Below are 24367 nucleotides of genomic sequence, written 5' to 3'. Positions count from 1 at the left end.
CTTTTGGCCCCTGTTTATGTGACTTCCCACGTGCAACTTGTTCCATGGGGCTGTTGGTGGCCAATTAGCGCGAAAAAAGGTCCGAGGGACGCGGAACTTTAGAACCCGTCCCCGGGGCCCGTGACGAGACGCGTGTGTCAGTTTCGGGCCGATCGGGCCTTTCCAACAAGCCGCTTTGCTGGAACCCACACTTAGAACCGATCTAGAACCACCAAATCCAGGATCTAGAACCGGGGGCCCCCGGACTACCGCCGTGCCGAGTTTGGGGCCGCTGCGACCTTTCGACCCCTTTTGGCCCCCGTTTGTTTGACGGCCCACGTGCAACTTGTTCCATGGGGCTGTTGGTGGCCAATTAGCGCGAATAAAGGTCCGAGGGACGCGGAACTTTAGAACCCGTCCCCGGGGCCCGTGACGAGACGCGTGTGTCAGTTTCGGGCCGATCGGGCCTTTCCAACAAGCCGCTTTGCTGGAACCCACACTTAGAACCGATCTAGAACCACCAAATCCAGGATCTAGAACCGGGGGCCCCCGGACTACCGCCGTGCCGAGTTTGGGGCCGCTGCGACCTTTCGACCCCTTTTGGCCCCCGTTTGTTTGACGGCCCACGTGCAACTTGTTCCATGGGGCTGTTGGTGGCCAATTAGCGCGAAAAAAGGTCAGAGGGACGCGGAACTCTAGAACCCGTCCCAGGGGCCCGTGACGGGACGCATACGTCAGTTTCAGGCCGATCGGACCTCTCTGTCCACCCTTCGAGGAGCACGTGGCCTGAGACTAAGACCATGGTGAAGTTCGGGTGGTCAGGGGACCCCCCAGGCACTCCGTGGCAATGAAGAAGAGGATAGGTTGTTAGGGGTCAAAAAAGGCTCCTCGTGGTACTGAGGAAGACTGTGGTGAAGTTCAGGTGGTTAGGGGACCCCCCAGGCACTCCGTGGCAATGAAGAAGAGGACAGGTGGTTAGGGGTCGAAAAAGGCTCCCCGTGGCACTGAGGAAGACTGTGGTGAAGTTCAGGTGGTTAGGGGACCCCATAGGCACTCCGTAGCAATGAAGAAGAGGACAGGCGTTTAGGGGTCGAAACAGGCACTTCGTGGACCACGAGGAAGACTATGGTGAAGTTTGGGTGGTTAGGGGACCCCACAGGCACTTCGTGGCGATGAAGGAGAGAAAAGGTAGTTAGGGGTCGAAATAGGCCCTCCGTGGCACTGAGGAGGACTATGGTGAAGAGCAGGTAGTTGGCGGACCCCAAAAGCACTTGGTGGACCACCCAGTAGTGCACTGGCACCCCTATAGGCTACCACACAGAGCCTATGTTAATTTATGCTGATTTTGGCTACTTTATATGCGATTTCGGAAAGAGTACCACTCACCATCCGAATAAGCAGGATCTGGCGTCCTTTTCGAGCACGCGGACTTCGGAGTGCATATGATGACGATGGCAACTTAAATGAATGGGAAAATTCCCACAGACAGCCTGGGTTCCCTTACTTCACTTATCGAAACAGCCAGCACGTCTGTCTGTGCTAGTAGCACTTTTAGCCAGCGGCGGAGCTTCAGCAACCTGATAGGTTGAGGTTCTGTCCCCAACCAGCGTGCCTTCGATAGCTCAGCTGGTAGAGCGGAGGACTGTAGGAGGCAAATTGGCAATCCTTAGGTCGCTGGTTCGACTCCGGCTCGAAGGAGTTCTTTTTCATATGCAAACATTTATTTGGCCGTGCTTCTCGGCGAGGAAATCAGCATTTGTTTTCGTAGTCCGCCATTTTGCAATCACGTCCGCCGCTGGAGGGCAAAAGCTCGTTCCCTGACCGGGAACCGAACCTGGGCCGCGGCGGTGAGAGCGCCAAATCCTAACAACTAGACAACCAGGGAAGGTCTGTTGAGCCCTTCCCCTCAAGCCCAGCTGTGGGACTCTATCACATTTCCCAGCAAGACCACTATGGCTTGTATTTTCCTCCAGGAGAGGAGACGTCTCTGACCCTGGATCCCAGTTCTTCCGCTGAGAAACTGTCACAGGCTCTGTAGGAATATCCTAACAACACCACAACTTGCCATGAAAACAAAGCAACCGAGATCCCCAATATGTGAAGCCTTCATCTCGAAGGTTTTTATAGCAGGCCCCTCATCGGACCCCTTCCTGACGTTGGCTCGAGGCCTGTTAATGGCATGAGAAAGAGTAGATGTCATGACAGGCCTCTGCCCAGTCGAACACCAACAGGTCCCGTGTAAGCTCAAGGACAGCTGATCGGTGGGCCAGTGGCGCAATGGATAACGCGTCTGACTACGGATCAGAAGATTCTAGGTTTGACTCCTGGCTGGCTCACTCTGCCTCTTTTGCTTCGCTGTCAGCCCATAGCCATTTTATTATTCCGTTTTATTAGCCCGTAGTTTTTGTTATTCTTATTATTGGATTGGTTGATTAATATTAAAAATTGACAGTCCAACAATAGGCTGCTTTGTCAGTGGGATTACGGTTACCATACAATACCAAGCTTTTTTTAAAATGCATTGCATGAGTACTGTCACAAGGACCTTGCTTTACGACCAGTTTACAGTGTCTGTTATGCCAACGCAGGAATGGGAGGAAACTGAACCCCCTGGGCAAGGCAAATGAGAGCTCCCTCCGGTGAGCCTGATGAAATTGAATTCAGTAAACAATCCCTACGGATCATTCCCATGTTCTTAAAGGGGGCGGTCACACACTAAAAGCCAAAAGGCCTGCTCCAGGCGGGAGGACGATCCCATATGGTCTAGCGGCGGCCCGGGTTTGACTTCCGGTATGGGAAGCTGGGGTTGCCTTTGCTTCACTTATCGAAACAGCCAGCACGTCTGTCTGTGCTAGTAGCACTTTTAGCCAGCGGCGGAGCTTCAGCAACCTGATAGGTTGAGGTTCTGTCCCTGACCAGAGTGCCTTCGATAGGAGGCAAGTTGGCAATCCTTAGGTCACTGGTTCGACTCAGGCTCGAAGGAGTTCATTTTCACGCGCAAACATTTCTTTGGCAGTGCTTCTCGACGAGGCCATCAGCACTTGATTTCGTTGTCCGCCATTTTGCAATCACGACCGCCGCTGGAGGGCAAAAGCTCATTCCCTGACCGGGAATCGAACCCGGGCCGCGGCGGTGAGAGCGCCGAATCCTAACCACTAGACCACCAGGGAAGGTCTGTTGAGTCCTTCCCCTCAAGCCCGGCTGTGGGACTCTACCACATTTCCCAGCAAGACCACTAGGGCTTGTATTTTCCTCCAGGAGAAAATTGACAGTCCAACAATAGGCTGCTTTGTCAGTGGGATTACGGTTACCATACAATACCATGCGTCTTTTCAAATGCATTGCATGAGTACTGTCACAAGGACCTTGCTTTACGACCAGTTTACAGTGTCTGTTATGCCAACGCAGGAATGGGAGGAAACTGAACCCCCTGGGCAAGGCAAATGAGAGCTCCCTCCGGTGAGCCTGATGAAATTGAATTCAGTAAACAATCCCTTCGGATCATTCCCATGTTCTTAAAGGGGGCGGTCACACACTAAAAGCCAAAAGGCCTGCTCAGGGCGGGAGGAAGATCCCATATGGTCTAGCAGTCAGGATTCCTAGTTTTCACCCAGGCGGCCCGGATTCGGCTCCCGGTATGGGAAGCTGGGTTTGCCTTTACTTCACTTATCGAAACAGCCAGCACGTCTGTCTGTGCTAGTAGCACTTTTAGCCAGCGGCGGAGCTTCAGCAACCTGATAGGTTGAGGTTCTGTCCCCAACCAGCGTGCCTTCGATAGCTCAGCTGGTAGAGCGGAGGACTGTAGGAGGCAAATTGGCAATCCTTAGGTCGCTGGTTCGACTCCGGCTCGAAGGAGTTCTTTTTCATATGCAAACATTTATTTGGCCGTGCTTCTCGGCGAGGAAATCAGCATTTGTTTTCGTAGTCCGCCATTTTGCAATCACGTCCGCCGCTGGAGGGCAAAAGCTCGTTCCCTGACCGGGAACCGAACCTGGGCCGCGGCGGTGAGAGCGCCAAATCCTAACAACTAGACAACCAGGGAAGGTCTGTTGAGCCCTTCCCCTCAAGCCCAGCTGTGGGACTCTATCACATTTCCCAGCAAGACCACTATGGCTTGTATTTTCCTCCAGGAGAGGAGACGTCTCTGACCCTGGATCCCAGTTCTTCCGCTGAGAAACTGTCACAGGCTCTGTAGGAATATCCTAACAACACCACAACTTGCCATGAAAACAAAGCAACCGAGATCCCCAATATGTGAAGCCTTCATCTCGAAGGTTTTTATAGCAGGCCCCTCATCGGACCCCTTCCTGACGTTGGCTCGAGGCCTGTTAATGGCATGAGAAAGAGTAGATGTCATGACAGGCCTCTGCCCAGTCGAACACCAACAGGTCCCGTGTAAGCTCAAGGACAGCTGATCGGTGGGCCAGTGGCGCAATGGATAACGCGTCTGACTACGGATCAGAAGATTCTAGGTTTGACTCCTGGCTGGCTCACTCTGCCTCTTTTGCTTCGCTGTCAGCCCATAGCCATTTTATTATTCCGTTTTATTAGCCCGTAGTTTTTGTTATTCTTATTATTGGATTGGTTGATTAATATTAAAAATTGACAGTCCAACAATAGGCTGCTTTGTCAGTGGGATTACGGTTACCATACAATACCAAGCTTTTTTTAAAATGCATTGCATGAGTACTGTCACAAGGACCTTGCTTTACGACCAGTTTACAGTGTCTGTTATGCCAACGCAGGAATGGGAGGAAACTGAACCCCCTGGGCAAGGCAAATGAGAGCTCCCTCCGGTGAGCCTGATGAAATTGAATTCAGTAAACAATCCCTACGGATCATTCCCATGTTCTTAAAGGGGGCGGTCACACACTAAAAGCCAAAAGGCCTGCTCCAGGCGGGAGGACGATCCCATATGGTCTAGCGGCGGCCCGGGTTTGACTTCCGGTATGGGAAGCTGGGGTTGCCTTTGCTTCACTTATCGAAACAGCCAGCACGTCTGTCTGTGCTAGTAGCACTTTTAGCCAGCGGCGGTGCTTCAGCAACCTGATAGGTTGAGGTTCTGTCCCTGACCAGAGTGCCTTCGATAGGAGGCAAGTTGGCAATCCTTAGGTCACTGGTTCGACTCAGGCTCGAAGGAGTTCATTTTCACGCGCAAACATTTCTTTGGCAGTGCTTCTCGACGAGGCCATCAGCACTTGATTTCGTTGTCCGCCATTTTGCAATCACGACCGCCGCTGGAGGGCAAAAGCTCATTCCCTGACCGGGAATCGAACCCGGGCCGCGGCGGTGAGAGCGCCGAATCCTAACCACTAGACCACCAGGGAAGGTCTGTTGAGTCCTTCCCCTCAAGCCCGGCTGTGGGACTCTACCACATTTCCCAGCAAGACCACTATGGCTTGTATTTTCCTCCAGGAGAGGAGACGTCTCTGACCCTGGATCCCAGTTCTTCCGCTGAGAAACTGTCACAGGCTCTGTAGGAATATCCTAACAACACCACAACTTGCCATGAAAACAAAGCAACCGAGATCCCCAATATGTGAAGCCTCCATCTCGAAGGTTTTTATAGCAGGCCCCTCATCGGACCCCTTCCTGACGTTGGCTCGAGGCCTGTTAATGGCATGAGAAAGAGTAGATGTCATGACAGGCCTCTGCCCAGTCGAACACCAACAGGTCCCGTGTAAGCTCAAGGACACCTGATCGGTGGGCCAGTGGCGCAATGGATAACGTGTCTGACTACGGATCAGAAGATTCTAGGTTCGACTCCTGGCTGGCTCACTCTGCCTCTTTTGCTTCGCTGTCAGCCCATAGCCATTTTATTATTCCGTTTTATTAGCCCGTAGTTTTTGTTATTCTTATTATTGGATTGGTTGATTAATATTAAAAATTGACAGTCCAACAATAGGCTGCTTTGTCAGTGGGATTACGGTTACCATACAATACCATGCGTCTTTTCAAATGCATTGCATGAGTACTGTCACAAGGACCTTGCTTTACGACCAGTTTACAGTGTCTGTTATGCCAACGCAGGAATGGGAGGAAACTGAACCCCCTGGGCAAGGCAAATGAGAGCTCCCTCCGGTGAGCCTGATGAAATTGAATTCAGTAAACAATCCCTACGGATCATTCCCATGTTCTTAAAGGGGGCGGTCACACACTAAAAGCCAAAAGGCCTGCTCCAGGCGGGAGGACGATCCCATATGGTCTAGCGGCGGCCCGGGTTTGACTTCCGGTATGGGAAGCTGGGGTTGCCTTTGCTTCACTTATCGAAACAGCCAGCACGTCTGTCTGTGCTAGTAGCACTTTTAGCCAGCGGCGGAGCTTCAGCAACCTGATAGGTTGAGGTTCTGTCCTTGACCAGAGTGCCTTCGATAGGAGGCAAGTTGGCAATCCTTAGGTCACTGGTTCGACTCCGGCTCGAAGGAGTTCATTTTCACGCACAAACATTTCTTTGGCAGTGCTTCTCAACGAGGCCATCAGCACTTGATTTCGTTGTCCGCCATTTTGCAATCACGACCGCCGCTGGAGGGCAAAAGCTCATTCCCTGACCGGGAATCGAACCCGGGCCGCGGCGGTGAGAGCGCCGAATCCTAACCACTAGACCACCAGGGAAGGTCTGTTGAGTCCTTCCCCTCAAGCCCGGCTGTGGGACTCTACCACATTTCCCAGCAAGACCACTAGGGCTTGTATTTTCCTCCAGGAGAAAATTGACAGTCCAACAATAGGCTGCTTTGTCAGTGGGATTACGGTTACCATACAATACCATGCGTCTTTTCAAATGCATTGCATGAGTACTGTCACAAGGACCTTGCTTTACGACCAGTTTACAGTGTCTGTTATGCCAACGCAGGAATGGGAGGAAACTGAACCCCCTGGGCAAGGCAAATGAGAGCTCCCTCCGGTGAGCCTGATGAAATTGAATTCAGTAAACAATCCCTTCGGATCATTCCCATGTTCTTAAAGGGGGCGGTCACACACTAAAAGCCAAAAGGCCTGCTCAGGGCGGGAGGAAGATCCCATATGGTCTAGCAGTCAGGATTCCTAGTTTTCACCCAGGCGGCCCGGATTCGGCTCCCGGTATGGGAAGCTGGGTTTGCCTTTACTTCACTTATCGAAACAGCCAGCACGTCTGTCTGTGCTAGTAGCACTTTTAGCCAGCGGCGGAGCTTCAGCAACCTGATAGGTTGAGGTTCTGTCCGCAACCAGCGTGCCTTCGATAGCTCAGCTGGTAGAGTGGAGGACTGTAGGAGGCAAATTGGCAATCCTTAGGTCGCTGGTTCGACTCCGGCTCGAAGGAGTTCTTTTTCATATGCAAACATTTATTTGGCCGTGCTTCTCGGCGAGGAAATCAGCATTTGTTTTCGTAGTCCGCCATTTTGCAATCACGTCCGCCGCTGGAGGGCAAAAGCTCGTTCCCTGACCGGGAACCGAACCTGGGCCGCGGCGGTGAGAGCGCCAAATCCTAACAACTAGACAACCAGGGAAGGTCTGTTGAGCCCTTCCCCTCAAGCCCAGCTGTGGGACTCTATCACATTTCCCAGCAAGACCACTATGGCTTGTATTTTCCTCCAGGAGAGGAGACGTATCTGACCCTGGATCCCAGTTCTTCCGCTGAGAAACTGTCACAGGCTCTGTAGGAATATCCTAACAACACCACAACTTGCCATGAAAACAAAGCAACCGAGATCCCCAATATGTGAAGCCTTCATCTCGAAGGTTTTTATAGCAGGCCCCTCATCGGACCCCTTCCTGACGTTGGCTCGAGGCCTGTTAATGGCATGAGAAAGAGTAGATGTCATGACAGGCCTCTGCCCAGTCGAACACCAACAGGTCCCGTGTAAGCTCAAGGACAGCTGATTGGTGGGCCAGTGGCGCAATGGATAACGCGTCTGACTACGGATCAGAAGATTCTAGGTTTGACTCCTGGCTGGCTCACTCTGCCTCTTTTGCTTCGCTGTCAGCCCATAGCCATTTTATTATTCCGTTTTATTAGCCCGTAGTTTTTGTTATTCTTATTATTGGATTGGTTGATTAATATTAAAAATTGACAGTCCAACAATAGGCTGCTTTGTCAGTGGGATTACGGTTACCATACAATACCAAGCTTTTTTTAAAATGCATTGCATGAGTACTGTCACAAGGACCTTGCTTTACGACCAGTTTACAGTGTCTGTTATGCCAACGCAGGAATGGGAGGAAACTGAACCCCCTGGGCAAGGCAAATGAGAGCTCCCTCCGGTGAGCCTGATGAAATTGAATTCAGTAAACAATCCCTACGGATCATTCCCATGTTCTTAAAGGGGGCGGTCACACACTAAAAGCCAAAAGGCCTGCTCCAGGCGGGAGGACGATCCCATATGGTCTAGCGGCGGCCCGGGTTTGACTTCCGGTATGGGAAGCTGGGGTTGCCTTTGCTTCACTTATCGAAACAGCCAGCACGTCTGTCTGTGCTAGTAGCACTTTTAGCCAGCGGCGGAGCTTCAGCAACCTGATAGGTTGAGGTTCTGTCCCTGACCAGAGTGCCTTCGATAGGAGGCAAGTTGGCAATCCTTAGGTCACTGGTTCGACTCAGGCTCGAAGGAGTTCATTTTCACGCGCAAACATTTCTTTTGCAGTGCTTCTCGACGAGGCCATCAGCACTTGATTTCGTTGTCCGCCATTTTGCAATCACGACCGCCGCTGGAGGGCAAAAGCTCATTCCCTGACCGGGAATCGAACCCGGGCCGCGGCGGTGAGAGCGCCGAATCCTAACCACTAGACCACCAGGGAAGGTCTGTTGAGTCCTTCCCCTCAAGCCCGGCTGTGGGACTCTACCACATTTCCCAGCAAGACCACTAGGGCTTGTATTTTCCTCCAGGAGAAAATTGACAGTCCAACAATAGGCTGCTTTGTCAGTGGGATTACGGTTACCATACAATACCATGCGTCTTTTCAAATGCATTGCATGAGTACTGTCACAAGGACCTTGCTTTACGACCAGTTTACAGTGTCTGTTATGCCAACGCAGGAATGGGAGGAAACTGAACCCCCTGGGCAAGGCAAATGAGAGCTCCCTCCGGTGAGCCTGATGAAATTGAATTCCGTAAACAATCCCTTCGGATCATTCCCATGTTCTTAAAGGGGGCGGTCACACACTAAAAGTCAAAAGGCCAGCTCAGGGCGGGAGGAAGATCCCATATGGTCTAGCAGTCAGGATTCCTAGTTTTCACCCAGGCGGCCCGGATTCGGCTCCCGGTATGGGAAGCTGGGTTTGCCTTTACTTCACTTATCGAAACAGCCAGCACGTCTGTCTGTGCTAGTAGCACTTTTAGCCAGCGGCGGAGCTTCAGCAACCTGATAGGTTGAGGTTCTGTCCCCAACCAGCGTGCCTTCGATAGCTCAGCTGGTAGAGCGGAGGACTGTAGGAGGCAAATTGGCAACCCTTAGGTCGCTGGTTCGACTCCGGCTCGAAGGAGTTCTTTTTCACATGCAAACATTTATTTGGCCGTGCTTCTCGGTGAGGAAATCAGCATTTGTTTTCGTAGTCCGCCATTTTGCAATCACGTCCGCCGCTGGAGGGCAAAAGCTCGTTCCCTGACCGGGAACCGAACCTGGGCCGCGGCGGTGAGAGCGCCAAATCCTAACAACTAGACAACCAGGGAAGGTCTGTTGAGCCCTTCCCCTCAAGCCCAGCTGTGGGACTCTATCACATTTCCCAGCAAGACCACTATGGCTTGTATTTTCCTCCAGGAGAGGAGACGTCTCTGACCCTGGATCCCAGTTCTTCCGCTGAGAAACTGTCACAGGCTCTGTAGGAATATCCTAACAACACCACAACTTGCCATGAAAACAAAGCAACCGAGATCCCCAATATGTGAAGCCTCCATCTCGAAGGTTTTTATAGCAGGCCCCTCATCGGACCCCTTCCTGACGTTGGCTCGAGGCCTGTTAATGGCATGAGAAAGAGTAGATGTCATGACAGGCCTCTGCCCAGTCGAACACCAACAGGTCCCGTGTAAGCTCATTGTTACGTTCCGGCTCAAGGAAGTAACAAAAGAAAGGGTTCAGAGTCCAAAAATATATTTAACAATATATTTATTTAAATCTAGGGGTAAGTAATAAAGAAAATAGTTGTTCAACAGTAAATAAACAAACACTTAAGAGAAAAACAATATGAAGGTCCAGCTCCTCAGCACAACTGCAGGCCTCCCGGTAGACAGAGGGCAGACATCTTATATCCATCCACAAACTCAAGACAGGTGTGGATCCTTATCTGACAACCTATCAAAAGAGAGAAAAAACAAACAGAAAAAACCCAAAACAAAACTAATCCGTAACACCTCCCCCCTTAAAAAGGGAGAGATTCTCGTTAGAAACTCTACCTTATACAATTTCCAACCCCAAAGCATACATAAGTTTATGAGGAACAAAAACAACCCTACCGGAGTTAACACCAAGTCATTAACCATTACAACTTTCCCAACTCCCCGCATCTCTTGGTTTCGAAACCAGCAATCTCCCGGCGCCTGGAGAAAGCAAAATTAAGGAATTGAAAACCAAAGAAAGAAAAGAGAAGAGGAAAATGATTGTCAAAAGACTTATTCTCCACCACATGGGGCACGGGACAAGGCGTCAGCTAAGACATTATCTACGCCTTTCACATGACGAATCTCCAAAGCATAAGGCTGTAAGAAAAGAGACCACCTAATAAGACGCTGATTTGGATTCTGCAGAGAGTGAAGAAATGTAAGAGGGTTATGGTCGGTGTACACCACAGTGGGCATAGTCCCACAAGACACATAAACCTCAAAATGCTGCAGGGACCAGATCAACGCTAACGCCTCTTTCTCGATAGTCGAATAGTTGGTCTGATATGAATTGAATTTCCGTGAAAAATAGCTGACAGGGCGATCGATACCATTCTCATCAACCTGCAGCAGAACAGCTCCCGCTCCAACCTGACTAGCATCCACCTGAAGTTTGAATGGTTTATCAAGTCGAGGAGCTGTCAGAACAGGAGATGACGTGAGCAAGCGTTTAACATTCTCAAAGGCACTTTCACATTTTGGAGTCCACACAAATTTAGCCTTTGCTTGTAACAAATCCGTGAGCGGGGCAACAACAGAAGAAAAGTTGGGACAAAAACTCCTGTAATACCCAGCCATTCCTAAAAATCTCATCAATTCACGTTTAGTCTGAGGGCTAGGAAATTGGTCAATCGCTATGACTTTAGCACGTACAGGTCGCACTTTGCCCATTCCAACAACCTTGCCCAGGTAAGTCACAGTAGCCCTGGCAAACTCACACTTTGCCAGGTTAACTGTTAGTTTGGCATCTGACAATCGTTCAAACAGTGCACGAATTCGGATAAGGTGTTGATCCCATGTGTCACTATAAATAACAATGTCATCTAGGTACACGGCACAGCCCTCTAAACCAGCGGTCACTCTGTTCATTAGCCGCTGAAATGTAGCTGGAGCATTTCTAAGACCAAAACTCATTACGGTGTAAGAATATAGTCCAAACGGAGTAATGAAAGAGGAAATATCCTGTGCTCGGGTGGTCAAAGGCACCTGCCAGTACCCTTTGAGCAAATCAAATTTACTGACAAAAGTAGCTGATCCAACTTGGTCAACACAATCTTCCATCCTAGGCAACGGGTATGAGTCAGGTCTAGTTAGAATATTTACTCGTCTATAGTCAGTGCAAAAACGCTGAGTGCCGTCTGGCTTTCCCACTAACAAACAAGGCGAAGCCCAATCTGAAAAGGAAGGCTTTGCTATGTTGTTTTCAAGCATGTAACTGACTTCAGCCTCCAATTTCTGACGTTTGTCAAACGATACACGATAAAATCGTTGCCGGACAGGTTTAACATCACCAACATCTATATCGTGTTCAATCAAGTGGGTACGAGAAGGAGTATCTGAAAAGAGAACAGAAAACTCAGTCAGCATAGATTTTAACTCGAAACGTTGTTTGCAAGATAAATGTTTTACCCATTCTTCTAGGTTAGCCAAAGTCTCAGAGTTTTTTAGACGAGGTTGTAAGATGACATCATCAGGTGATTTCACATCCTGTTGTACGTCACCTTTTTGACTTAAACTAGCTAGCGCAACTGAGGAAGGAACGACTTCAGGAGCAACATTACGAGAGTAAAAGGGTTTTAATAAATTCACATGGCACAACTGGGTAGGTTTCCTGCGCTCAGGGGTAGAAAGAATATAATTTTGATCAGACATTTTTTTAAGCACAGTGTAAGGTCCTAAAAACCTTGCACAGAAAGGAGAATCTGGTAAAGAAAATAAGGCTAACACCTGATCTCCTGGACTAAACATGCGAACCTCGGACTTACGATCAAACCAGCATTTCATCTTTCCCTGAGTTTTTTCCAACTTTTCTCTTGCCAATTCCCCAGCCAGGACTAGACGTCGACGAAAACCCTGTATATACTGAATCAGACTCTGTGGTGGCTCCTCCGGTAGCGCAGCTTTACTCAGTACTGCCATGGGTCCTCGTACACAATGTCCAAAGACTAGCTGATTGGGACTAAATCCCAAACTCTCCTGGATAACCTCACGTGTGGCCAATAACAACCAAGGCAACCCTTCTTCCCAATCACCTTTTAACTCAGTGCAATATGCCCTCAACAAAGATTTTAACGTCTGATGGAAACGCTCTAGGGCACCCTGACTTTCCGCATGGTATGCACTGGACTTGTTATGCCTAATGCCAAGCTGCCGCAGAACTTCTTGAAACATATTAGATGTAAAGTTTGTCCCCTGATCACTCTAAACAACTTTTGGAATTCCAAAAATAGAAATGAACTGGGACAAGGCTTTTACAACTGATCGTGTGGTGATTGAACGCAAAGGAAAAGCCGCAGGATACCGAGTGCTCTGACACATCACGGTCAATAAGTAAACGCTACCAGACTTTGAAGGTGGTAAAGGCCCAACACAATCCACTAGAAGATGCTGAAAAGGCTGTTCCATAACAGGTATGGGATACAAAGGCACAGGTTTTATGGTTTGATTTGGTTTTCCAGTCAGCTGACAGATCGAACAAGTCTTAATATACTGCCTTACGTCACTCTTAATACGAGGCCAGTAAAAGTACTGCAGCAAATGTTGGTAGGTTTTATTTACGCCCAAATGTCCAGACACCCCGCCATGAGCAGAATCCAATACAGAATTTCGCAAAGAAACAGGCACTACTACCTGTATAATTGGTTCCGTCAAACCTCCCTCTGTGTTAGAAGTCCACTTCCGCAATAGTGTCCCATTTTCAATGAAGTACCCATTAACGGAACTCTCTGCTACATCAGGAGACAAAGCAGCATCAAACAGCGAGTTCAGAGATGAATCCTCTTTCTGAGCAGACACCCAAACCTGATGGGGAATAGAAGGCAAAGCAAGGAGACCTGGCACCACTCTCTTAGACGTTAACAAATCCTTCACATCCCTTAGTTTTGCATCGGCTGACTGTTTACGCATTGCACGCGTGAGTGCACAAGACACAAATACCTCTGGATACTGCTGGGATATATCATTGTCACCCAATGGGGCAGGACAAGTAGCAACCACAGGTGGAGGTGGAACATCACGCCACACACGGTCACCCGCCAGATTATTCCCCAAGATCACTGAAACTCCTTCCATTGGTAGTGAAGGACGGACTCCCATCACAACTGCTCCATTTACTAAATCAGATTGGAGAAACATGTTATGCAGGGGTACAGACAATGTTTGCAACCCAATACCGCGAATCAGCACACTGTTCCCTGTATTGGACTCCTGAGTAAAAGGAAGAACAGATTGCAAAATGAATGATTCTGATGCTCCCGTGTCTCGGAGAACCTTAATAGGAACCTTCTCAGTACTTTCAAGCAGTGACACATAGCCTTCTGTAATAAAGGGAGAATATCCAACATCTCCAACATTGTAACGTACCGCTGGTTTCTCCAGATTCTGCAAAATATCAAGACAGCAGTCAGAATTATTATCTGTCTGAACAGACGAAACAGCAAGAGCAGGCTTGGGTTCAGATTTAACACGCATCAGTTTCCCTTTAAGTGCTAAACAATCCTTTTTCCAGTGTCCCTTTAAATGACAATAAGCACACCGGTCATTTTTATCAGCGTAACTTTTAAAATTCCTCTCACTCTTATTATTATCAGCCCAGGCATGACGGACAGTTACATTCTCTGTTGGACTTTCACTGAACTTGAACCTACTTTTCTTTACTTCACATTTATGAGTGAGTACATACTCATCAGTAAGAATGGCAGCCTCCTCCGTAGATGTAACATTACGATCAGTCAGAAAGATGGAAACATGCTCAGACAAAGTGCTTTTAAACTGTTCTAACAGGAACAACTCGTGAAGATTTTCCCGACTAGTTACTCCTGAAGCAGCACACCAGCGATCTAACTGGATCTTTAAGTCTCTCACAAACTCACAATACGTCTGTTCTGCAGGTTTTCGCATGTTTCTAAATTTCTGCCGATAGGCTTCTGGCACCAGCTCATAAGCCTTCAGAACAGCCTCCTTAACCTTATGATAATTCTGACTATCACGAACACTCAAAGAGGAGTAAGCTTTTTGTGCCTTACCGGTTAACACACACTGTAACATCAAAGTCTGTTCAGAATCTGGCCATTTCATAACATCTGCCAAGCGCTCAAACAAACTAAAGAATGTGTCTACATCAGTTTCACTAAATTTGGGTATCAGCTTAATATTATTGGCTACATCCAACCCTTTTCTGACAGATCTGGTTAGAGCACTTGCACTGTCCCCCAGTTTACCCTCCTCAATTAACTGAAACCGCAAAGCCTCAACCTCCAATTTACGAATTTCAATTTCACGATTCATTTTCGCCTTTTCTAACTCTAAAAGCATTAGTTCTTTTTGTTGCTCAAAAGAGAACTTGGAAGCAATAACTGAAGTTTGTGCAGTGCTATCATCATCTTCATCAGAACCAACAGGCTTATCAGGATCAAAAACCTCTAACTTAACTAGAGTGGCTTTAACAATTAGTGCAACAGACTCTTTTAACTTTTTTTCTTTGGTGGTTAAGCAGATATCATACTTAGCGGCCACCTCCAACAACTGTTCTTTCGTTAATTGGTCAAAGAATTCCTCACTAGGAGATTCAAAAAATAAGTCTAACTCAGTAGCCATTCTCTATTCTATTCAGCAGAACTCGTAGTCGTTCACTCTGACTTACAAGCACCAAAAAGTGACTATTCCCCCTACTCTCTCTCTCCTCTCCCCTAAAATAACTCAACCCTAGTCTTCATGCCTCCACCAAGAGTCGAGTATCTTTAAGCACTCAAATACCGTCAGATGTATAAACTCACGGACAAACCAGTGAGACATACAATCGCGGCAGTGCTCTCAACTCAGCGTCAGCACAAAAACAACAAACTAAAATAAAAAAAAGATCAACGCGATGCGTTGCTAAACCTACCGGGGAACCTCACTATTTGTGCAACAAAATACAGAGTTCGCTGACAAATTACCTTTCTTTCAGCAATCCTAGCTAACCGAGCAGAGTACCAGAGTAAACATACCCATCAAAATCCTGCCAAAGCTAGCCTATCAAAAGAAACAAACGTTTTTACAATGGGAAATATTAAGAGAAATCAATACACTTACCATATCTAATGGTCTATTTCGGGTTCCACTTACTTTCTCTTCAATTGAACCCTATGATGAAGAAAATCCACCGATTTAAAGACACCGAAAACTCTCGCGCACATTTCCCAACAAACACCCACTGTTTGCTAGCGCCAGAACGCCAAGCCACACGCAGGTGAATCGAATAGTAGCCTAGTCAAATACGCTCCGCCTACACATACACAGGCGCTAGCGAAAAATTTACAAACAATACCTTTTTTTCAATAGAAGCTGGACCTTCCGAATTCTAACCAAAAAAAAACTTTGAGGACGAGCCCCCAATTGTTACGTTCCGGCTCAAGGAAGTAACAAAAGAAAGGGTTCAGAGTCCAAAAATATATTTAACAATATATTTATTTAAATCTAGGGGTAAGTAATAAAGAAAATAGTTGTTCAACAGTAAATAAACAAACACTTAAGAGAAAAACAATATGAAGGTCCAGCTCCTCAGCACAACTGCAGGCCTCCCGGTAGACAGAGGGCAGACATCTTATATCCATCCACAAACTCAAGACAGGTGTGGATCCTTATCTGACAACCTATCAAAAGAGAGAAAAAACAAACAGAAAAAACCCAAAACAAAACTAATCCGTAACACCTGATCGGTGGGCCAGTGGCGCAATGGATAACGCGTCTGACTACGGATCAGAAGATTCTAGGTTCGACTCCTGGCTGGCTCGCTCTGCCTCTTTTGCTTCGCTGTCAGCCCATAGCCATTTTATTATTCCGTTTTATTAGCCCGTAGTTTTTGTTATTATTATTATTGGATTGGTTGATTAATATTAAAAATTGACAGTCCAACAATAGGCTGCTTTGTCAGTGGGATTACGGTTACCATACAATACCATGCGTCTTTTCAAATGCATTGCATGAGTACTGTCACAAGGACCTTGCTTTACGACCAGTTTACAGTGTCTGTTATGCCAACGCAGGAATGGGAGGAAACTGAACCCCCTGGGCAAGGCAAATGAGAGCTCCCTCCGGTGAGCCTGATGAAATTGAATTCAGTAAACAATCCCTACGGATCATTCCCATGTTCTTAAAGGGGGCGGTCACACACTAAAAGCCAAAAGGCCTGCTCCAGGCGGGAGGACGATCCCATATGGTCTAGCGGCGGCCCGGGTTTGACTTCCGGTATGGGAAGCTGGGGTTGCCTTTGCTTCACTTATCGAAACAGCCAGCACGTCTGTCTGTGCTAGTAGCACTTTTAGCCAGCGGCGGAGCTTCAGCAACCTGATAGGTTGAGGTTCTGTCCCTGACCAGAGTGCCTTCGATAGGAGGCAAGTTGGCAATCCTTAGGTCACTGGTTCGACTCAGGCTCGAAGGAGTTCATTTTCACGCGCAAACATTTCTTTGGCAGTGCTTCTCGACGAGGCCATCAGCACTTGATTTCGTTGTCCGCCATTTTGCAATCACGACCGCCGCTGGAGGGCAAAAGCTCATTCCCTGACCGGGAATCGAACCCGGGCCGCGGCGGTGAGAGCGCCGAATCCTAACCACTAGACCACCAGGGAAGGTCTGTTGAGTCCTTCCCCTCAAGCCCGGCTGTGGGACTCTACCACATTTCCCAGCAAGACCACTAGGGCTTGTATTTTCCTCCAGGAGAAAATTGACAGTCCAACAATAGGCTGCTTTGTCAGTGGGATTACGGTTACCATACAATACCATGCGTCTTTTCAAATGCATTGCATGAGTACTGTCACAAGGACCTTGCTTTACGACCAGTTTACAGTGTCTGTTATGCCAACGCAGGAATGGGAGGAAACTGAACCCCCTGGGCAAGGCAAATGAGAGCTCCCTCCGGTGAGCCTGATGAAATTGAATTCCGTAAACAATCCCTTCGGATCATTCCCATGTTCTTAAAGGGGGCGGTCACACACTAAAAGTCAAAAGGCCAGCTCAGGGCGGGAGGAAGATCCCATATGGTCTAGCAGTCAGGATTCCTAGTTTTCACCCAGGCGGCCCGGATTCGGCTCCCGGTATGGGAAGCTGGGTTTGCCTTTACTTCACTTATCGAAACAGCCAGCACGTCTGTCTGTGCTAGTAGCACTTTTAGCCAGCGGCGGAGCTTCAGCAACCTGATAGGTTGAGGTTCTGTCCCCAACCAGCGTGCCTTCGATAGCTCAGCTGGTAGAGCGGAGGACTGTAGGAGGCAAATTGGCAATCCTTAGGTCGCTGGTTCGACTCCGGCTCGAAGGAGTTCTTTTTCACATGCAAACATTTATTTGGCCGTGCTTCTCGGTGAGGAAATCAGCATTTGTTTTCGTAGTCCGCCATTTTGCAATCACGTCCGCCGCTGGAGGGCAAAAGCTCGTTCCCTGACCGGGAACCGAACCTGGGCCGCGGCGGGGAGAGCGCCAAATCCTAACAACTAGACAACCAGGGAAGGTCTGTTGAGCCCTTCCCCTCAAGCCCAGCTGTGGGACTCTATCACATTTCCCAGCAAGACCACTATGGCTTGTATTTTCCTCCAGGAGAGGAGACGTCTCTGACCCTGGATCCCAGTTCTTCCGCTGAGAAACTGTCACAGGCTCTGTAGGAATATCCTAACAACACCACAACTTGCCATGAAAACAAAGCAACCGAGATCCCCAATATGTGAAGCCTCCATCTCGAAGGTTTTTATAGCAGGCCCCTCATCGGACCCCTTCCTGACGTTGGCTCGAGGCCTGTTAATGGCATGAGAAAGAGTAGATGTCATGACAGGCCTCTGCCCAGTCGAACACCAACAGGTCCCGTGTAAGCTCATTGTTACGTTCCGGCTCAAGGAAGTAACAAAAGAAAGGGTTCAGAGTCCAAAAATATATTTAACAATATATTTATTTAAATCTAGGGGTAAGTAATAAAGAAAATAGTTGTTCAACAGTAAATAAACAAACACTTAAGAGAAAAACAATATGAAGGTCCAGCTCCTCAGCACAACTGCAGGCCTCCCGGTAGACAGAGGGCAGACATCTTATATCCATCCACAAACTCAAGACAGGTGTGGATCCTTATCTGACAACCTATCAAAAGAGAGAAAAAACAAACAGAAAAAACCCAAAACAAAACTAATCCGTAACACCTCCCCCCTTAAAAAGGGAGAGATTCTCGTTAGAAACTCTACCTTATACAATTTCCAACCCCAAAGCATACATAAGTTTATGAGGAACAAAAACAACCCTACCGGAGTTAACACCAAGTCATTAACCATTACAACTTTCCCAACTCCCCGCATCTCTTGGTTTCGAAACCAGCAATCTCCCGGCGCCTGGAGAAAGCAAAATTAAGGAATTGAAAACCAAAGAAAGAAAAGAGAAGAGGAAAATGATTGTCAAAAGACTTATTCTCCACCACATGGGGCACGGGACAAGGCGTCAGCTAAGACATTATCTACGCCTTTCACATGACGAATCTCCAAAGCATAAGGCTGTAAGAAAAGAGACCACCTAATAAGACGCTGATTTGGATTCTGCAGAGAGTGAAGAAATGTAAGAGGGTTATGGTCGGTGTACACCACAGTGGGCATAGTCCCACAAGACACATAAACCTCAAAATGCTGCAGGGACCAGATCAACGCTAACGCCTCTTTCTCGATAGTCGAATAGTTGGTCTGATATGAATTGAATTTCCGTGAAAAATAGCTGACAGGGCGATCGATACCATTCTCATCAACCTGCAGCAGAACAGCTCCCGCTCCAACCTGACTAGCATCCACCTGAAGTTTGAATGGTTTATCAAGTCGAGGAGCTGTCAGAACAGGAGATGACGTGAGCAAGCGTTTAACATTCTCAAAGGCACTTTCACATTTTGGAGTCCACACAAATTTAGCCTTTGCTTGTAACAAATCCGTGAGCGGGGCAACAACAGAAGAAAAGTTGGGACAAAAACTCCTGTAATACCCAGCCATTCCTAAAAATCTCATCAATTCACGTTTAGTCTGAGGGCTAGGAAATTGGTCAATCGCTATGACTTTAGCACGTACAGGTCGCACTTTGCCCATTCCAACAACCTTGCCCAGGTAAGTCACAGTAGCCCTGGCAAACTCACACTTTGCCAGGTTAACTGTTAGTTTGGCATCTGACAATCGTTCAAACAGTGCACGAATTCGGATAAGGTGTTGATCCCATGTGTCACTATAAATAACAATGTCATCTAGGTACACGGCACAGCCCTCTAAACCAGCGGTCACTCTGTTCATTAGCCGCTGAAATGTAGCTGGAGCATTTCTAAGACCAAAACTCATTACGGTGTAAGAATATAGTCCAAACGGAGTAATGAAAGAGGAAATATCCTGTGCTCGGGTGGTCAAAGGCACCTGCCAGTACCCTTTGAGCAAATCAAATTTACTGACAAAAGTAGCTGATCCAACTTGGTCAACACAATCTTCCATCCTAGGCAACGGGTATGAGTCAGGTCTAGTTAGAATATTTACTCGTCTATAGTCAGTGCAAAAACGCTGAGTGCCGTCTGGCTTTCCCACTAACAAACAAGGCGAAGCCCAATCTGAAAAGGAAGGCTTTGCTATGTTGTTTTCAAGCATGTAACTGACTTCAGCCTCCAATTTCTGACGTTTGTCAAACGATACACGATAAAATCGTTGCCGGACAGGTTTAACATCACCAACATCTATATCGTGTTCAATCAAGTGTGTACGAGAAGGAGTATCTGAAAAGAGAACAGAAAACTCAGTCAGCATAGATTTTAACTCGAAACGTTGTTTGCAAGATAAATGTTTTACCCATTCTTCTAGGTTAGCCAAAGTCTCAGAGTTTTTTAGACGAGGTTGTAAGATGACATCATCAGGTGATTTCACATCCTGTTGTACGTCACCTTTTTGACTTAAACTAGCTAGCGCAACTGAGGAAGGAACGACTTCAGGAGCAACATTACGAGAGTAAAAGGGTTTTAATAAATTCACATGGCACAACTGGGTAGGTTTCCTGCGCTCAGGGGTAGAAAGAATATAATTTTGATCAGACATTTTTTTAAGCACAGTGTAAGGTCCTAAAAACCTTGCACAGAAAGGAGAATCTGGTAAAGAAAATAAGGCTAACACCTGATCTCCTGGACTAAACATGCGAACCTCGGACTTACGATCAAACCAGCATTTCATCTTTCCCTGAGTTTTTTCCAACTTTTCTCTTGCCAATTCCCCAGCCAGGACTAGACGTCGACGAAAACCCTGTATATACTGAATCAGACTCTGTGGTGGCTCCTCCGGTAGCGCAGCTTTACTCAGTACTGCCATGGGTCCTCGTACACAATGTCCAAAGACTAGCTGATTGGGACTAAATCCCAAACTCTCCTGGATAACCTCACGTGTGGCCAATAACAACCAAGGCAACCCTTCTTCCCAATCACCTTTTAACTCAGTGCAATATGCCCTCAACAAAGATTTTAACGTCTGATGGAAACGCTCTAGGGCACCCTGACTTTCCGCATGGTATGCACTGGACTTGTTATGCCTAATGCCAAGCTGCCGCAGAACTTCTTGAAACATATTAGATGTAAAGTTTGTCCCCTGATCACTCTGAACAACTTTTGGAATTCCAAAAATAGAAATGAACTGGGACAAGGCTTTTACAACTGATCGTGTGGTGATTGAACGCAAAGGAAAAGCCGCAGGATACCGAGTGCTCTGACACATCACGGTCAATAAGTAAACGCTACCAGACTTTGAAGGTGGTAAAGGCCCAACACAATCCACTAGAAGATGCTGAAAAGGCTGTTCCATAACAGGTATGGGATACAAAGGCACAGGTTTTATGGTTTGATTTGGTTTTCCAGTCAGCTGACAGATCGAACAAGTCTTAATATACTGCCTTACGTCACTCTTAATACGAGGCCAGTAAAAGTACTGCAGCAAATGTTGGTAGGTTTTATTTACGCCCAAATGTCCAGACACCCCGCCATGAGCAGAATCCAATACAGAATTTCGCAAAGAAACAGGCACTACTACCTGTATAATTGGTTCCGTCAAACCTCCCTCTGTGTTAGAAGTCCACTTCCGCAATAGTGTCCCATTTTCAATGAAGTACCCATTAACGGAACTCTCTGCTACATCAGGAGACAAAGCAGCATCAAACAGCGAGTTCAGAGATGAATCCTCTTTCTGAGCAGACACCCAAACCTGATGGGGAATAGAAGGCAAAGCAAGGAGACCTGGCACCACTCTCTTAGACGTTAACAAATCCTTCACATCCCTTAGTTTTGCATCGGCTGACTGTTTACGCATTGCACGCGTGAGTGCACAAGACACAAATACCTCTGGATACTGCTGGGATATATCATTGTCACCCAATGGGGCAGGACAAGTAGCAACCACAGGTGGAGGTGGAACATCACGCCACACACGGTCACCCGCCAGATTATTCCCCAAGATCACTGAAACTCCTTCCATTGGTAGTGAAGGACGGACTCCCATCACAACTGCTCCATTTACTAAATCAGATTGGAGAAACATGTTATGCAGGGGTACAGACAATGTTTGCAACCCAATACCGCGAATCAGCACACTGTTCCCTGTATTGGACTCCTGAGTAAAAGGAAGAACAGATTGCAAAATGAATGATTCTGATGCTCCCGTGTCTCGGAGAACCTTAATAGGAACCTTCTCAGTACTTTCAAGCAGTGACACATAGCCTTCTGTAATAAAGGGAGAATATCCAACATCTCCAACATTGTAACGTACCGCTGGTTTCTCCAGATTCTGCAAAATATCAAGACAGCAGTCAGAATTATTATCTGTCTGAACAGACGAAACAGCAAGAGCAGGCTTGGGTTCAGATTTAACACGCATCAGTTTCCCTTTAAGTGCTAAACAATCCTTTTTCCAGTGTCCCTTTAAATGACAATAAGCACACCGGTCATTTTTATCAGCGTAACTTTTAAAATTCCTCTCACTCTTATTATTATCAGCCCAGGCATGACGGACAGTTACATTCTCTGTTGGACTTTCACTGAACTTGAACCTACTTTTCTTTACTTCACATTTATGAGTGAGTTCATACTCATCAGTAAGAATGGCAGCCTCCTCCGTAGATGTAACATTACGATCAGTCAGAAAGATGGAAACATGCTCAGACAAAGTGCTTTTAAACTGTTCTAACAGGAACAACTCGTGAAGATTTTCCCGACTAGTTACTCCTGAAGCAGCACACCAGCGATCTAACTGGATCTTTAAGTCTCTCACAAACTCACAATACGTCTGTTCTGCAGGTTTTCGCATGTTTCTAAATTTCTGCCGATAGGCTTCTGGCACCAGCTCATAAGCCTTCAGAACAGCCTCCTTAACCTTATGATAATTCTGACTATCACGAACACTCAAAGAGGAGTAAGCTTTTTGTGCCTTACCGGTTAACACACACTGTAACATCAAAGTCTGTTCAGAATCTGGCCATTTCATAACATCTGCCAAGCGCTCAAACAAACTAAAGAATGTGTCTACATCAGTTTCACTAAATTTGGGTATCAGCTTAATATTATTGGCTACATCCAACCCTTTTCTGACAGATCTGGTTAGAGCACTTGCACTGTCCCCCAGTTTACCCTCCTCAATTAACTGAAACCGCAAAGCCTCAACCTCCAATTTACGAATTTCAATTTCACGATTCATTTTCGCCTTTTCTAACTCTAAAAGCATTAGTTCTTTTTGTTGCTCAAAAGAGAACTTGGAAGCAATAACTGAAGTTTGTGCAGTGCTATCATCATCTTCATCAGAACCAACAGGCTTATCAGGATCAAAAACCTCTAACTTAACTAGAGTGGCTTTAACAATTAGTGCAACAGACTCTTTTAACTTTTTTTCTTTGGTGGTTAAGCAGATATCATACTTAGCGGCCACCTCCAACAACTGTTCTTTCGTTAATTGGTCAAAGAATTCCTCACTAGGAGATTCAAAAAATAAGTCTAACTCAGTAGCCATTCTCTATTCTATTCAGCAGAACTCGTAGTCGTTCACTCTGACTTACAAGCACCAAAAAGTGACTATTCCCCCTACTCTCTCTCTCCTCTCCCCTAAAATAACTCAACCCTAGTCTTCATGCCTCCACCAAGAGTCGAGTATCTTTAAGCACTCAAATACCGTCAGATGTATAAACTCACGGACAAACCAGTGAGACATACAATCGCGGCAGTGCTCTCAACTCAGCGTCAGCACAAAAACAACAAACTAAAATAAAAAAAAGATCAACGCGATGCGTTGCTAAACCTACCGGGGAACCTCACTATTTGTGCAACAAAATACAGAGTTCGCTGACAAATTACCTTTCTTTCAGCAATCCTAGCTAACCGAGCAGAGTACCAGAGTAAACATACCCATCAAAATCCTGCCAAAGCTAGCCTATCAAAAGAAACAAACGTTTTTACAATGGGAAATATTAAGAGAAATCAATACACTTACCATATCTAATGGTCTATTTCGGGTTCCACTTACTTTCTCTTCAATTGAACCCTATGATGAAGAAAATCCACCGATTTAAAGACACCGAAAACTCTCGCGCACATTTCCCAACAAACACCCACTGTTTGCTAGCGCCAGAACGCCAAGCCACACGCAGGTGAATCGAATAGTAGCCTAGTCAAATACGCTCCGCCTACACATACACAGGCGCTAGCGAAAAATTTACAAACAATACCTTTTTTTCAATAGAAGCTGGACCTTCCGAATTCTAACCAAAAAAAAACTTTGAGGACGAGCCCCCAATTGTTACGTTCCGGCTCAAGGAAGTAACAAAAGAAAGGGTTCA

General features: G+C 47.0%; 11 non-coding genes across 11 annotated transcripts; 6 read left to right on the top strand and 5 right to left on the bottom strand.

Moving 5' to 3' along the window:
• Positions 1-1590: 1590 nt before the first annotated feature.
• trnay-gua (transfer RNA tyrosine (anticodon GUA)) lies at positions 1591-1677 on the top strand. Its single transcript is given in 2 exon segments — positions 1591-1627; positions 1642-1677. It is a non-coding gene; the product is annotated as a tRNA-Tyr (tRNA).
• Positions 1678-3077: 1400 nt separating this feature from the next.
• Positions 3078-3149, bottom strand: trnae-cuc (transfer RNA glutamic acid (anticodon CUC)). Its single transcript has one exon. It is a non-coding gene; the product is annotated as a tRNA-Glu (tRNA).
• Positions 3150-3747: 598 nt separating this feature from the next.
• On the top strand, positions 3748-3834 carry trnay-gua (transfer RNA tyrosine (anticodon GUA)). Its single transcript is given in 2 exon segments — positions 3748-3784; positions 3799-3834. It is a non-coding gene; the product is annotated as a tRNA-Tyr (tRNA).
• Positions 3835-5234: 1400 nt separating this feature from the next.
• Positions 5235-5306, bottom strand: trnae-cuc (transfer RNA glutamic acid (anticodon CUC)). The gene has a single exon. It is a non-coding gene; the product is annotated as a tRNA-Glu (tRNA).
• A 378-nt stretch (positions 5307-5684) lies between these two features.
• On the top strand, positions 5685-5757 carry trnar-acg (transfer RNA arginine (anticodon ACG)). Its single transcript has one exon. It is a non-coding gene; the product is annotated as a tRNA-Arg (tRNA).
• Positions 5758-6519: 762 nt separating this feature from the next.
• Positions 6520-6591, bottom strand: trnae-cuc (transfer RNA glutamic acid (anticodon CUC)). Its single transcript has one exon. It is a non-coding gene; the product is annotated as a tRNA-Glu (tRNA).
• A 598-nt stretch (positions 6592-7189) lies between these two features.
• On the top strand, positions 7190-7276 carry trnay-gua (transfer RNA tyrosine (anticodon GUA)). Its single transcript is given in 2 exon segments — positions 7190-7226; positions 7241-7276. It is a non-coding gene; the product is annotated as a tRNA-Tyr (tRNA).
• Positions 7277-8676: 1400 nt separating this feature from the next.
• trnae-cuc (transfer RNA glutamic acid (anticodon CUC)) lies at positions 8677-8748 on the bottom strand. The gene has a single exon. It is a non-coding gene; the product is annotated as a tRNA-Glu (tRNA).
• Positions 8749-16245: 7497 nt separating this feature from the next.
• On the top strand, positions 16246-16318 carry trnar-acg (transfer RNA arginine (anticodon ACG)). Its single transcript has one exon. It is a non-coding gene; the product is annotated as a tRNA-Arg (tRNA).
• Positions 16319-17080: 762 nt separating this feature from the next.
• trnae-cuc (transfer RNA glutamic acid (anticodon CUC)) lies at positions 17081-17152 on the bottom strand. The gene has a single exon. It is a non-coding gene; the product is annotated as a tRNA-Glu (tRNA).
• Positions 17153-17750: 598 nt separating this feature from the next.
• trnay-gua (transfer RNA tyrosine (anticodon GUA)) lies at positions 17751-17837 on the top strand. Its single transcript is given in 2 exon segments — positions 17751-17787; positions 17802-17837. It is a non-coding gene; the product is annotated as a tRNA-Tyr (tRNA).
• Positions 17838-24367: the final 6530 nt, after the last annotated feature.

This window comes from Rhinichthys klamathensis, unplaced genomic scaffold (assembly GCF_029890125.1).
Source record: "Rhinichthys klamathensis goyatoka isolate OS25496 unplaced genomic scaffold, OSU_Roscu_1.1 h1tg000357l_1, whole genome shotgun sequence".
In the NCBI taxonomy this organism is placed as follows: Eukaryota; Metazoa; Chordata; class Actinopteri; order Cypriniformes; family Leuciscidae; genus Rhinichthys; species Rhinichthys klamathensis.
The sequence above is the reverse complement of the archived record's forward strand: the minus strand, read 5'-3'. Positions and strand labels throughout refer to the sequence as shown.